Genomic DNA, 14,116 nt, shown 5'->3' with positions numbered 1-14,116 from the left:
GATTTGTGCTGTTTAGGTATGAGCTGCATTCAATGGAGGATGAGAAACGTGCAGAGACTGGCTCTCTAAGCATCCAAACACCTCTCTCTCCCTTTGATGTTAGCTCCCAGCACTTCTTGCCATCATAGCAACAAAGACCATGAGCCCCTTTTCTTTTCTTTCTTTCTTTGTTTTTTCGAGGCAGAGTCTCCCTCTGTTGCCCGGCTGGAGTGCAGTGGCACGATCTCGGCTCATCACAACCTCTGTCTCCTGGGTTCAAGCGATTCTCCTGCCTCAACTTCCCAAGTAGCTGGAATTACAGGTGCCCACTAACACACCTGGCTAATTTTTGTATGTTTAGTAGAGACAGGGTTTCACCATGTTGGCCAGGCTGGTCTCGAACTCCTGACTTCGAGTGATCTGCTGGCTTCGGCCTCCCAAAGTGCTGGGATTACAGGCGTGAGCCACCGCACCCGGCCCATGGGCACCTTTTCTTTTGCTCAACTTCTGAAAGAACTGGCTTACTTAAATGCTTGCCAAAATGTAGAATGGATAAGTGAAAAGATCCCAAGACCAAGACTCATAACTAGTTTCTGGTCTTAACTGTAAGAATAAGTAGCTGGAAACTCGGTCAGCACTCAGGGTTTCTGGGCCTACATATCCTTGTTTTGGAGACAAGAAAGTAAGATCTCAGGTCCCTTCAAACTCAGACCACTGCCTATTGTCTCTGCTCCAGGAATTCGTATTTGTAATAATAATAGCTTATAGCATACATTGTACTTCTGCCTCACAGTGAATCCTAAATGGTAAACCCCAAATGGAATCAACTCTGACTTTCTATAGAGCACCACGGAGCTGAGAGGTCTGTCAGGAAAGAGGAAAATTCTGTTATTGTTATTGTTATTGTTATCATTATCAATCATTTGTTCGACACCTTGGAATATTCCAGGCACTGTGCTAAGTGCTTTATGTATATTACTTCCTTTGATCTTTCAACAATACTATGGTTTGGTCCTTTAATTTTCCTCATTTTATAAACAAGTGAACCAAAGCTCAGAAAGGTTAATCAACTTATCCAGGCTCACATGCTAACAAGTGGTAGCGAGGGATCAAACCAGGTTTGTGTAGTTTCAGAATCTGTGTTTCAGAAAAGATACGTCAAATAGGTATTTACTCTGCACCCAAATGGCATGTGTGTGTGTGTGTGTGTGTGTGTGTGTGTGTGTGTGCGTGCGCACGTATATAAAGGTGTTGCTGTCTTGCCGTGAGAGCACTTCTTTTTCCTTTTATCTGCCTCAATTCTGCAGTGGGAAGTCTGTCCACTCCCTGGAGATGACCAGACTTTGGGAAATATCTACTGTTGAAACAAAGCCATTTCCCATCAGACCAGCTTAAGCCACGTCAAGGTATAAGAGTAACTGGATGCTTTATGTAAATGAAAGGACAAATGAAGGGCAAGTTGAAATCTCACCTACCTGACTTTTACAGGAGTAAGAGTCATAATAGGGGCATCAGCAATCTGTATATAAAAACCTAAAATGATTTGCAGAGGGGAAGCTGGGATTGTTAAAACTTTTGATGACTTCTGTGACCATTAATTACAGTTGCTGAAATGCCTTTCCATAAAGAAGACAACTTCATTTAAGTCTTCAATCTCAAGATTACCACCATTTTCCGCACAGAGAAGGGTACACACTTAGGCATCCACAAGGCCTTGATTTCAAACAAATTTGTCTTCCTTTCGGTTAACACTGACAAAGCTACCATTGATGGAAACTAAAGGCATTAAAACCCAGAGCACATCCACCAGCATGAGAAAATGTATCAGACGAGGACCGCTTTGAGAAATGGGCTCTGCACTGGGACATACTGGGCCGTCTCCTCGGTACAGCCCCAGGACTTCATTATAAACCGCAGCCCAACCTCACACAGCGCCTCCTCAGCATGACTCACTCACGAAATTGTCCCTGCTGGTGGGACGGCCCGCCTCTAACAATGGATTTGCTGTGCTGTTTCATGGGAAGAAAAAAAAAAAAAACCCAAAAAAAAAACAAAACACGCCATAAACCAAAGACTACATGCCCAGCTGGTGGCTGGGACATCTTGCTGAAGAGGACCCAATAAAGTCAGGGAGGCTAGTGGTGCTGTTTGTGTCCTATGAGTTCCACACCAGCACACTGGCTGCTCACAATACATTCATCTAGTGTTACTGCAGGGGGTCTCCAGGCCGACCTCCTAACTGAAAACATCATACACCTTTCATGCAAGTGTTCAACATGCTAGTGTTTACTCCCGCTGCTGGGCGTGCAAAACAACCGCGGATCCCTCATGTTCTCCTTACCTTTGTTCCCCTCCCTGCGAGTTGGGTGCAGGCCCCAGTCAGCCTCTGCAGGCCTCTCTGAACCTCAAGGTCTGAGTTTGAGGGGACCCAAGAGCTTGCCTTCTTATTTCACAGACGGGGATACAGAGGCCCAGAGACCCTGTGTACCTTGTCAAGGTCCCGGCGCTAAGTCTAGAAACTAGCTGTCATGTCATATCCCTTGGTCTTGGGATATTTTCACTTATCCATTCAACATGTGACAAGCATTTCAATAAGCCAGCTCTTTGAGGAGCTGGGAACAGGGAGATGAAAGGAGCTTCTGCCCCGAGGAGCCCCTGGTCTTTGTTGTTATGATGGCGAGAAGCACTGGGAGCTAACATCAAAGGGAGAGAGGCCTTTGGATGCTTAGAAAGAGTCTCCCCACAGTTCCTGTCCTCCTCTGGATGCAGCTCAAACCAAATCAGCACAAACCACTAAATAAAACCACTGGAAAACAAGGTGAAAGTGACAGAGGTCAAGAGCACCAACAAAAGTGCCTTCTTAGCCATCCTGGAGCCAAGCTGAAGAGCGGCCCCAAGTGACCAAGGGTGGGACTCACGGTTGGGCCGTGCCCCCCACCCCAGCACAGCCTCCGATGAATCACACACCAGAGAACAACGGGGCTATTTCTCGCGAGTCATTTGTCAAGCTGACATCCCTGCCTAGAGTTATTTAGGGCTTTCTAAAGACACTTCTTTCCCTCCCTGTCGCAGGAAGCACCTGCACGGCTGTTGAGTTGTGGTTTTGCTCAATAGCACTTTGATATCCCTTAAGGCCTTCTTCAATTACTCTTCTGTCCCTGCCCAATTGGACTTTGGCTGAGGCAGAGACGGGGAAGCTTCCAGAGGATGATGGAGAGGAAAAGGATGGTGAGTTCCTCTGGGATCTGAGGCCAGCCACTGTCTGGAGGTGGGCTCTCACTGATTTCTGTGGGGGAACCTTCAAGGGAGGACAGTCTGAGTTCTTGGCCAGCTGGACTTGGAGCATAACTGCCATGTTCCCATGAGGACAGGTCCCCCTCCCGGAGCAGAGCTATGCTCCTGCCAGCTACTTAGAGGAAAAGCAGGCCTGTCAGATGAGTGTGACTGGAGCAAACCTGGTCTGATCCAGCTAAATGACTTAAGGCAGAGAGGACCCGGAGTGGGATCAGGGAAGAAAAATGGAAATAATGAGAAGACTCAGCGAATGGATCTCTGAAAGCAGTTAGGAGAATTCGAGTTGTTGAGTCTAGGGGTGGCAAGGGTGAACTAGGAATTAGCTTTGATTATAGGCAGAATACCTGTGCAGAAATTAGTGGTCATTTCTACTGAAAATACGGTGTTGATTGGATGCTTGCTTCCATGGCTGCCTGAAGATTTTGCTCCGGTGTGCCAGCCTGTCTGGGTTATTGCATTCTTATTCATGAGGTGGTGGGTCTCCTTCCTTGGAGATTTGCATGAATGGAAATGACATCCTCCCAGCTGGAATGGTTTAGTCTTCATGACACCTGTGTTTCTTCCCTTCAGTTTGCACTGCCCAACATCCCAGCTTGACCCTTATGTCTGAATCAGTTTGGCAGCCTCTTGACTAGCATACAGATGTTCTATCTCTGCCTCCTTCAGTCCACTCTGTCTATGGAGGTCCCACTTATCTTCCTTAAATTCATCTTGGATAATGGCAATGTCCTGCTAAAAATACGTTGATACCTATTTATTTATTCAGCCAACACATACTGAGCACCTATTGTCTTGAGCACCTATTGTGTGCCTGCTGCTTACTACTGGGCATACAACATGGCACAAAGTGCAGTAGGGCCTCATCAAGCCATTCCCTCAGCCTCCTGTCTTTGTCCTGGAACCTTTTAAGGCCCCACCATCTGGTTTTAACAGATCTTTCTGACCTTATGCCTATCACAAAACCTTTTCTTCCAGCCTAGCCCATTCACCATGATAACCCACCTGGTGTCTTTCTTGTCACCCCAACTTCTGGATACAGTGTCCTTATTCAGAGCCCATCTCTCCTGTGAAGCTAACACATCTCCTTGCCTTTAGGAGGATTTCCATGGCCACTTGGGTTTTAGAATTCTCTAGCACCTCTGTCCCCATAGTGCTTCTTCCTTGGCATCGGGTATGTTCTTCCTGAGTGGAGAGAACTGGCAGCTGCTGTGCCCGCCCTGACCTCCTATGGCCTCACTCGTGGTGGACAAGTCCTGAAAGAGCTGGAAACTGTGGACATTCTTACCCTGTCCATACTCTGCAGTGGACGGTGACAGGGGCAGCTCAGGTATTTGCTGGGGCTTCCAGAGCATTTGACACCATTAAGAAGAGGGAGAGGATACTGAATGTCTAAACTTAAAGGGGGAGAGTCTTGGGGATCATTTAATAAAACGACCTTGTTTTGTGGATATGGAAACTGAGAACCAGAGAAACTGATTCACCCAAAACCACAAGGTGACGTAGTAGCAGAGTCAAGTCTTGTCCACTGTTAAGTTTAGCCTAAAGCTCCCTCCTTATATATTTTCAGTTCATCCTAAAGGTTTCTTCATACATAGTGAGCTGTAACCTAATGGATGTGTGAGCAGACTGTAACTTGCCCTTGTGCCAATCATCAAGTTTTGGCCAATCAAGGCCAGCCAACTGTTTAAATGGTGTTCAAAAAAGGTAAACACTGAGCTGTAATCAATCTGGCTGTTTCTGTCCCTCAATTCTGTTTTCCGTTCATCACTTTCCTTTTTCTGTCCATAAATCTTCTTTGACACCGTGGCAACAACAGAGTCTCTCTGAACCTATTCTGGTTCTGGAGCTACCAAGTCATGAATTATTCTTTGCTCAAGTAAACTCCGTTAAATTTAATTTGTCTAAGATTTTTCTTTTGACTAAACTCTGCTGTCTCCATATAGTTCAGCAATCGGAATCCTAAAGAACCTAACCTTTCAGGACACACTTAAAACAAGTAGAAAGTGTATTAATTTCCTATTGTGCTTGTAACAGATAACCACAGATTTGGTGGCTTACACAACACACATTTATTATCTTGCAGTCAGTAGGTCAGAAGTCTAACACGGGTCTCACCAGGCTGAATTCAAAGTGTTGGCAGGGCTGTGTTCCTTTCTGGGGGCCCCAGGGAAGAATCTGTGTTTCTACCTTTTCTACTTTCTACAGGCTGCTGGTACCCCTTGTGGCCCCTTCTTCCATCTCCCAGGCTAGCAATGTCAGGCTGAGCTTTTCTCACATTGTATCACGGACTGACCTAATCTTCTGCCTCCTCCTTCTACTTTTAAAGACACTTGTGATTACATTGGGCCCATCTGGATAATCCAGGATAATCTCCCATTTTAAGTCATTTTAATAGCAATCTCAATTCTCCTCTGGCCATACAACATTACATATTCATGGATTCCAGAGATTAGGATGTGAACATCTCTGGGCAGCCATTATTCTACCTACTGCAGGAAAGAGGAAAATGAGGACAAAAACTCCACACACTCCCTCTTGCTTTCTCAATTTGTCTAATTCTGTATGATGAGAAAAAGTTAATTTGAAGATGTTCTAGACCTTTGTATTCAACCTCAGGATTTTGTTCTGAGTCATGATCTGGTGAATTTGGTCAAGACACAAAGGAAAGGGATAAAGATGCCAAAACATACAGAAAAGAGGCTCACAAATGTTGGCTAAGAGGGTTTAAGAGCTAAGAGGAGACCCTCTAGTTTTTGTTTGTTTGTTTTTTTGTTTTTTGAAACTGAGTCTCACTCTGTTGCCCAGGCTGGAGTGCATTGGTGCTATCTCGGCTCACTGCAACCTCCACCTCCGAGGTTCAAGTGATTCTCCTGCCTCAGCCTCCCAAGTAGCCGGGATTACAGGTGCATGACATCACCCCTGGCTAATTTTTCTATTTTTAGTAGAGACGGGGTTTCACCATGTTAGTCAGGCTGGACTCGAACTCCTGACGTCAAGTGATCTACCCACCTTGGCCTCCCAAAGTGCTGGGATTACAGGCGTTAGCCACCATGCCTGGCTGACTCTCTAGTTTCTAATGGCTTCAGAATTCCCCTGTTTCAGGGTATGGGCTTAATTTGCAAAAGGGGAGTTGATGTGAGACATCTAGATGGAACCACCAACTTCAAGGCCTATTGGTCAGTAAAATCAGCTAATAAGAGTGGAGGGAGTGGGGGAATGTCCTAGACAATTTAAGGAAGGAATCAACTAATTTCAAGTTGGAAGGGTTTTACAGACTCATGATCTCTCAGAGTCTAAACGACCTTCGGAGCTTCCTTGTCCAGCCTCATAACAAATACAAGATGGCCATAGACCTTCACCTTTTTTTGTCAGGCTCTGGTTAGGGGTAGGAAATCATCGAGATTCCCTTAGATCTTCTCTAATTCTCTGAGTCCATTACAAATTTCATCTCTAATTAATTCTTGGTATTGATGGAAAAATCAGGCAAACGATTCTTTCTGATTTTTTCTCTGCCAGGATATTAGGATGCTGATTGTTACTATATCTTTGTGTGGAGGGTCTAAGATCTCCTAGACCACATGTAGCATTTAATCCTCACTTATGAGACTGTGAGGATAGGGAGAGCGATCCGAGGGAGGAAATATCTGCTAACAGACTTGGGGGCCTTCATGGAGGTCTCCTCCTCAGATGTTGTAGTGGCTGTTGTTGAATCTGCCTAGCACCCCTCTCCCACCTCTTCTGGTAACAGACCCAGTTCCTTTGGCTGCATAGGAGGAACATGTCATAGTGAATGGGCCAATCTGCATAATTCCTAGACGAACTTTTCAATCCTCGTGGGTTGGGGGACGCCTATCTACTCAGGTCACAAGCTGCGGGGAGGTGCACTTTGCTGATGACTACATCCCCACCTTACGGAGAGTGAGCAGGTCTGGGAAGATGGCATCAGACAGGAGCACAAAGGAGAGTGAGGGAGTTCTGAGGGTGTTTTCAGGTCCCTCAGTCCACCATCCTTCATTATGGTTCAGTTACATGAACAAATACATTTCCCTTTCAGGCTTAAGCCAGTTTAAGATGTATTTCTTCTATTGGCGACCCATGAGTCCTGAGTAATTTAGAATTTTTCATTCTCAGTTTTCCTGCTTTCTAGAAACTTGGAAGAATGAACTAAAGATCAGAAACTTTTCTTCTCAGAGTCCAACCGGTCCATGATGGTTTGGGGAAGAACCCGCCGAAAGAGAGGGCAGGAAATTACCAAGGTGAGAAATCACAAAGGTTCTTACATACAGGATCCAGTGGGTGAATTGCGGGGTCCTGTTATCTTTGCTCCTTTTTAGATCTCCACTTGACTAAAATAAATCACGACCCCACATTTTCAAAGATTCAGGCCAACCTTGGGACCCCAAGGTGAGTTTTTTTCTGTCTTGTGGACCTGGTGCTACTCGTGTGGTGTAAATCAGAGGGTTAGCAAGTACTCAGTGGATTTTCTGGTAAGCCCAACCTTTTGACAAAAGAGGGGGAAGAAAGAAATAAAAGTAGGAGTGGGGGAAGTAAGCTAGAAGAATAAGAAGCGAGACAGAGACATGACTCCATCAACAAAATACCAATTGAGTATCTTCTATGTGTAACACTGTGCTAGTTGCAACTTGTCATTCTAAAGCAACAAGTAGAACCCTTATTTGTGACTACAGAGGCTGAGAGTTAGGTGTGTCTGGTGTAAGACAAATGCACACCCAGGTATGACCAGCAAGCAGCAAAGTCAATAGACAATTACTCAGGAAGGCTGTTAAGCAAGGAATGAGAATGAATGGGCCTACGTTTAACCTAGAAATTAAGTTAAAACATATGGCAAATGTTTGTTTGACATGCACTTAAAGCCTGGAACAGTCCAAGAGGCCCTGGGTCTCCCCGAGAGGAAGGCTGTTGAAAGAGTGTAGGCTGCCTGTGGCTGCTGCACCGAGCTGGATTACAGGCCTCTGTGATGCTGCCCATCACATCTGCTTTTCAGTAAAGCCGTGGGGGAGGCAAGCTGTCCCCTTAAACCCTTAAGCATGATCTGTCTACGGGTTTCACATATTTTCCTGGCAGAGTTAGTTTTTTGTGTTTGTTTTCTGAAGAAAAAAACTTCATGTGCTTCTTCCCTTTTTTTTTCTTTGCAATAAACTGTTGAACAAAATGTATACTATTTTGTCCAAACTTTTTAAGTGCTCCCACATTTGGATATAGTGTTTATGTCTGTGGCTTTTAGAAAGTCTGAATGGATCTGAAAGGTCAGAAAATACCTAAACTTTTGACTCTACCCTTCAGCTCACGCACTGTTGAGTATGCATTGTTTTATTTTTAAAAATGGAAAATGAGAAACTATTCTTTAGTCATATCTTGCAGACTGTGCCACCACCCGAAAAGCTTGAAAACACCCCAGGAAGCCATCCCCTCATTGTGAAAGAACTAATCGCCACACACCACTTGGTTTTCCTTCCTGGACGTCATAGGCCATAGCCCTGTAGTTCCCACATTGTCTCTGTCATCATCCCAAGGAGTGTGACTCTTGATTCTGAGCCTGGGCAGGACAGCCTGTCTCAGCACAGGCTGTTATGTAAGCGGCTGTGGGGAGAGCTGGCAATAAACAAACATTTTTCCAGCCCTTGTTTTCTCTGCAGCCTTGAAAAATATTTCTCTGGGACTGCTGCTGTGCTCCTGCAACAGGATGGCAAATTCCCAGCTTAGAAATGTCTTGCTCTGCATTTCCAGATTCTAAAATCGGAACAAAGTGAACCAGCATGTTCAAAGGAACTGAATTATTGAGAGCCAGGACACGTAGATGGGTTTCTCAACAAGCGGCTTTGCAGCAGTGTTTCCAAAGGCTCATCCACACATCCTAGCGGCGAGTAACCATTGGGAAATTACATGGTGATATCAGGGCCACAGAGAGGAGAATCAGAAGATGACAGGAACTCACTTGGGAATGGAGAGGTGATGTTATGGCTGCAGGTGTCAAAGTCAGACCCACTGTATAAACACAGACTGTCATACATATGAGAACCATGGGACCGAACATTGGTAGAGTCCGTTTCTCCTTGGACCACTCCATCTTGGAAACTCAAAGGAGGAACACTTTACAGTAGTGTTCCACATACTCTGCCTCTAATTCCCAGCACTGAATTTAGTGGAACTCCAACCACAGTTCCTTCTGCCCAAACAGGGAGTTCCTTCTGGGTGTCTCAGAGGGACACTTAGACAGGACAGCCTCCTCATTCACTGGTGAAAGATTTTCCAGAGCCAAAGCTCTTGCTTCTATGTCACCTGTAAGGGTTGCTGGTACCAGCTGCTTTTCTGAAGCCACTGCACCCTCCCCATTCCCCTGCAGTAGTCTCCATTGGGAGACCTCATTCAGAGTGACCTCGTGCTCTGTTTCCCTGCAATGGCTGATGTTCTGGTGTCACTCCCTGTGCTGAAAGCCAAGCTGATTTCTCCATGTCTCTGAGGAATTCAGATCATTTTACAATGAATTATCAAGTGAGTTTGTTATTGCAGTGCGGAGGAGGAGGGATGGGAAGCACTTTCAGAGTTTCTTTTAGTTTTCCTTGAGTCTACTGAGACCCTTGAAAGAGAACTTACTGCCTGTAGCTTGGAAATGTTGCTGCATATCCAAGAAGCTGCCACTCTGCTCATTGGCAAGGCTATGTCTATGGCTATTAATCCACCTTTCTCATCATTCTCCTCATACCATGGAACTAGGACAGAGTCACCCAGAAGGAAGTATGGGTACTGTAGTTTATCTGAGATCACTAGGCTAGTTTTTTGGTCCTGTGTGGCTAGGATTGGCTGCATAACATGTAGGGTGCCGTGCAAAATAAAAATGTCAGGCCTCTGTTGAAAAATTATTAATAATTTCCAAATGGCAACAGGTGAGCATCAAACCAAACTCAGGGCCTATGCAATCATACAAGTCATGTGCTTATGAAGCCAAAGCCATTCTCAGTGTAGCTTTTATTTGAAGCCTCTGGTTTTCACAGTGGAGTGGCTAAATGAGGTAAGTTCTTAGAGGGTTGTGCAAGACAGTTTAGGAAGGAGAGATGACAGCTGGCTGCTTTTAGCAGGACATTCTTTGTAAGTGGGTAGCACCTGTGGGTCATTATGAAAAACAAGCACCATCCTAAGTACTTTCCATATGTTAAATCATTTCATATACATACATATACACGAATAATGTGTATCTATTAAATCATGAATCCTCACAACAACCATTTAAAGTAGGTGCTGTTATTTCTCTATGCTTTTACAGGTAAGGAAACCGAGGTACAGTAGAGTTAAATGAAATGCTGATTTAAAGTTTGGTTCTCAACTTTCTAATAGAAACCTTCTAGTTTTGAAGTGAACTTGGAGCTTACTAGACTGAATCATGCTAAACTCCCAGAAAATTGATGTATATGCAACAAAACAAATTTATTCCTATAAAATGAGAGGCACTACCATCCCAGTAACTGAGATATTTATTTCTATGACCCAAGATACCCCTTTTGAGTATTAAGGTGACTGGGGTGACTGAAATAAGAGTCAGAAGCTTGTTCAGTGATCACAGAATTAAAAAAAAAAAAAAAAAGAAAAAAGCAAATTGCAAGATCTCAGAGGAGATGCTGACCATACTGAGATAGAATCTGGGAAATCATCCCTGTGCTTAATACTTTTCTTCCTGGTGGATGAAGTACTCCTGTCTGCTAAATACAGTCTTAATCCATGCATGGTGTTCAGTTCTCCTTTGAAGGAGTCACCCCCACCACCTCATGCCAAGTCAGTTACAGCACAACTGAATAGGTTGCCCCCTTCTTCATGTTGCTGTGCTCTGGTCTGGGGTGTGATCCCAAACATCATGATCCCAGCAGTAGCTGGTTTGCAAACCAACTCTGAGGGTGCCACATCCATAGAAAACCTGTCGCTTTCTTCTGGTTTCTACTTCACAGTGTGAACTGAATCTGGGCCACCATGTGCTGCCTAAACTTAGCATTTAAGTAAGCTCGGATGAGGAGTAGAATGGTAATGTGTTAAAATGAGATTCTGTTGGTTCCTTTACACATTTAGGATAAAGATGCTAGGCTGGCCCTTTGAAGGTAAATTAACTCCCCAGAAGCACCTACCTGTGTGGCATTAAGTAATCAAACAACAAAACTACACTTGGATGGGTTTAAAGTGGAACTGAAAAAGTAGGCAAAAAGTAGATTACTTTTGCATCATCAGGGAATTAGTTTTTTGCTTTGTTTGTAACTCTCCACTTGAAAGTTGTCTTTTTCCTGCCAAATTCAGGGTGATTCATAAAACCATCTTCTCTTAATGTGAAGGGAAATTGCTGGAGGTTGTTTTGAAGGGCATCTTTGGGAACCACCTTAACAAGTAGCTGAATAAGGAAGAGCAGGATGATGATCGCTGACATAAAAAATGCCTACTATATAAGTGGCTGGCATTGTGCTAACTGGATTAAATATTATTTTTGAACAACCCTGTAAGACTATTCTCGTTTTACTGAGAGAAAATGGATTTGGGACCAGCAATGGTCAGAGTTAATGGTGATGATTCTTAAACTCTGAACTTCAAGCATTAAGAATTGGCTGCAATAGAAAACTGGTCCGAGATGATCCCAAGTGGCCCATGCTAGTGGGGGATATAGGGAGGACCAGAGGCCACAAAGAACCATGTGATGAATGTAGAAGAAAGAAGGTTTTAAAAGGGCCAGGGCAGGGGTGTTCCTGTCGGATTAGGCACACGTAGACAAAGCTCTCCTGAGATCCCTCACTGAGAAGGAATTGGAAAGAACACCAGAATCATGTACTCCCTAGTTCGATGTGGATATTAATTATAACTGATTATGTGTATACATTTATGCTTAAGTTAACTGTGAGTAAATTGGTTGTATGTCATTCCTTGATGTGGATTTTGCCTTCCCTATTCTTTTTTGTTCCATTATAAACTCGGGTTGTTAGAACCCCATTCGATCCTGTGAGACGTGGGAGTCAGCTGATCCTCACATGGCCACTCAGTCTTTTCCTCTTTCCTGGGAGGTGGTGGTTTAATCATATCCACTTGTAAAAGGGGAAACGGTGGCTCAGCGGTACTCAGTAATTTCTACAGCTAGATAATTCATGGGTGCAGAGTTCAGATCTGGGGCTCAGATCTCCCTGGCTCTTACCCCTAGAGTGTCTGGGGCAGAGAGTCTAGGCAAACAGCAACTCCCACCCACAAGCACCCAACAAGGTTTGTCCCTGTTTTCAGTGGGCCTCCTACTTCCCTGAAAGGTCTAATCTCAGCAACACAGTCTCATTTAGCTTATTGTTTTGGCTACTTACGTGCAATAACTGCGAAAAGCAAGAGGATGGGTTGCAATTTCCTTACCTACTTGTTGTGTTCAAATCAGCTCTTTGAAAGCAGAGTCAAGATACAATAATAGTAATAATAACAATAATAATTTATAGTTAAAGCATGGAATTGAATGGTGCTTCCATGGCATCCATGTGTGTCAGGTGCTCTTCTAAGAAAGTTACATTAATTCAGTTTGTCTGATACCTTCATAAAACAAAGGGTGAAGTGTATGAGGAAAAGGATGCTAGAATTTCAGTTTTGTCTCGCTCCATTCAATCTTTGAACTTCTCAAAATGGATTTTAGCAAGGCCTGACCTAAACAGAAATCTGTTTCTTACCCGTGGCTCCAAAAATGGCCTTACTCTGAAGTCTGCATTTTTGGCAATGGCAGGTGCCAGACAAGAAGTGAGGGTCTGAGGCCCACCCTGGACTCCTCCAGGCCTAGTCATCCTGGTGTGTTTTTCAGAATCTATGGTTCCTGCTCTCCTCCCTCCTCTTTTTCTTTCTTCCTGCCACAAAATCTCTTTTTTTTCGTTGTGAAGAGCCACATGCCAATTACTTTATACAGCAACACCCCCATCCTCCTCTAGCTCTCCAGGGTCTAGGCTCCTGGGGCCCTCATACATGTTCTCACACCCTGGAAGGGCAGAGACGCCTCCACCTCCTGGTGCCAGCAGAAGGGTGGGAGACATACGTGCAGTCAAGTGGAGAATGTGGCTCCCAGGGCCCAAAGAGACATTCAAAACCAAGCTCTGTGCGGCAATTCCCCTCATAAATCTCAGCTCTAACTGCAAATTATTTACACTATCCAGTTTCACTTCCTTCTTCTCTCCCATCGGATTCAAAGGATTTTAGACTTCAGAGAAACATTGAGTCTGAATTAAACATCAGCATGAACTTGATCATCTGTAAGTCTCTCATTTCACATCAGAAACTAGGAGTGGGGAGTGGTGGCAGCAGGGATCAGAAGATATCTTCAGACAAAAAGACATTTATAAAGCAATATGGAATTAAAAATGGAAAAGCCTACATGAAAAAAACAGAGGCCAGCCCACCTCCCTGTGACACTATTGCCCTTAATCATGGTACTGGGATGGTATAGCTCCAGAAGTTTGAAACAGGAAACAAATAATATTTCAAAGTTTCCAGCAAGCAAGTAAGGACACCTTTGGAGAGCAGCTGAAGCCACTTTCTGCAATTAGGCCTTCGTCCCTCCCCTTGGCCTTGGCAGTGGGTCTAGGGTGCCATGCGATCCCTACAGCTTTCATTCCATCCAGTTCAAGAACCTGCTTGCAAGCGTCTTCTTGCCCAGCACACAAACAAACTTTGAATGATAAAGGAAAACACTGGCAGCATGTTCTGTGTTCTGAGGCAGGCCTGGGGCGGGGATTTCCCAGAGTTCGTTATGAGAAGCAACCTGCTCTCCCACCAGGTAAACAGGAGCCTGGACCAAGGTTGAAAAGCCATGAGTCAGGCCTAGAGAATTTCGGTTGCA

General features: G+C 44.6%; 1 non-coding gene across 1 annotated transcript; it reads left to right on the top strand.

Moving 5' to 3' along the window:
- The first annotated feature begins 379 nt into the window (after nt 1-379).
- Nucleotides 380-10,873, top strand: LOC101001276. Its single transcript, XR_002518342.2, has 2 exons — nt 380-3,207; nt 7,405-10,873. It is a non-coding gene; the product is annotated as an uncharacterized LOC101001276 (transcript).
- The last annotated feature ends 3,243 nt before the right edge of the window (nt 10,874-14,116 follow it).

The sequence above is a fragment of the Papio anubis genome, chromosome 15 (assembly GCF_008728515.1).
Source record: "Papio anubis isolate 15944 chromosome 15, Panubis1.0, whole genome shotgun sequence".
In the NCBI taxonomy this organism is placed as follows: Eukaryota; Metazoa; Chordata; class Mammalia; order Primates; family Cercopithecidae; genus Papio; species Papio anubis.
The sequence above is the reverse complement of the archived record's forward strand: the minus strand, read 5'-3'. Positions and strand labels throughout refer to the sequence as shown.